At 37.9% G+C, this 1,524-nt stretch overlaps 1 long non-coding RNA gene across 1 annotated transcript; it reads left to right on the top strand.

Moving 5' to 3' along the window:
• The first annotated feature begins 6 nt into the window (after positions 1 to 6).
• Positions 7 to 544, top strand: LOC106532944 (uncharacterized). The gene is made up of 2 exons (XR_001312176.1): positions 7 to 111; positions 149 to 544. It is a non-coding gene; the product is annotated as an uncharacterized LOC106532944 (long non-coding RNA).
• The last annotated feature ends 980 nt before the right edge of the window (positions 545 to 1,524 follow it).

Genomic DNA, 1,524 nt, shown 5'->3' with positions numbered 1-1,524 from the left:
GGACACATCCACTTCTGATGGTTGGGTCCGGTCTGAGGTCAGAGACCAGTTCTGATGGTTGGGTCCGGTCTGAGGTCAGAGACCAGTTCTGATGGTTGGGTCCGGTCTGAGGTCAGAGACCAGTTCTGATGGTTGGGTCCGGTCTGAGGTCAGAGACCAGTTCCTGTTTTCTTGCCATGTGTTTATTTGCTCTTCAAAAACAAAGTTTTTTTAAGACTGAGATGAACTTGTCTGGTTGAGCTCATTCTGATTGGTTCACACCAGAATAGACTCTTGGTATCCTAGCAACACCCCCCTCCCCCCACGCTGCACTTGCCTCTTCAGTTTGTGTATTACTTGCTACAAAGCGTTGTTTGAAATGCACTCAGCCTCCGATTTCAGAAGTTGTAACCTTTGATTTGAAGTTGTACTTAAAGTATACATGAAAGTTTAAAATACACACAAATAAATGGTTCTTTAGCCCTTATTATATTCGTGTAAATGTAATTTTACACATTTGTAACCCCTTTTTCCTGTGACGACATTAAAATATTAGTGAAAAACATTTTGCAGGTAAATTTTTTTTGAATACACGTATGTGTTTTTCTACATGTGCACAAATCCAAATCATGATACAGCATCATTCAGACTACTGCTCCTTCTACCTCCTCATGGATAAAGTTCTGTTGCCACAATAGTTTTCCATCAACTGAAAAAATGAGAAGGAAGAAAATTTTTTTCCATGCAGTCTTGTTAAATATATCTAATCTAATAAGGATTCAGGGATTAAACTGACTGYCAGGGTCAAGTTGAAGATGAACCCAAGCACAGGCTCAAGAACTTCAAACATAAAAAATATTTATTAAACAAAGTSAAAAGACTGATGAGGAGCAAAACTTACAAAACCAAAGGAGACTCAGAACTGAGACTGATGGAGTAATCCATACAATGTTCCAGCAGAGTGATGACAAAAGACTGGTATATATACACAAACTGAATGAGAAGGAAGACGACAACACCTGYAGGAAGACTAATCACAAACTATGAACAGGTGAGTGACTGACTGAGAACACAAGAGGGAGACAGAGCACAAGAAACRAGGGATAAAACAAAGAACCATGGAAGATAAAACACCCTTACAGTGACACATCTTTCAACAAACAATACAAACAGAACCAAATAGCATTTCGCCTTGTAAGGCCTTGGTTGTGTTTGCTTTGAGTAGGGATGGACAAAACCGCATCTTGAGCAATTATTAGTCAGAAAAATTGTATCTGATTAATGTTTGGCTCTTTGCAATTGCTATAATTAGTGAATTATATGGAGCGYGGAACAAAAGTTGATGCTAACACTAATGTGGGGTTAATGCTAATGCTAACATTACCAACTGGTTTAAAGGGGGTTATTCTGTACTTTCTAGGCACATACAGCGGGTAAAATACAGGTGCTGGTCATAAAATTAGAATATCGTGAAAAAGTAGATTTATTTCAGTAATTCCATTTAAAAAGTGAAACTTGTATATTATATTCATACATTACATACAA

The sequence above is a fragment of the Austrofundulus limnaeus genome, unplaced genomic scaffold, assembly GCF_001266775.1.
Source record: "Austrofundulus limnaeus strain Quisiro unplaced genomic scaffold, Austrofundulus_limnaeus-1.0 Scaffold858, whole genome shotgun sequence".
NCBI classification, from domain to species: domain Eukaryota; kingdom Metazoa; phylum Chordata; class Actinopteri; order Cyprinodontiformes; family Rivulidae; genus Austrofundulus; species Austrofundulus limnaeus.
This window is presented reverse-complemented; position numbering and strand designations above follow the sequence as displayed.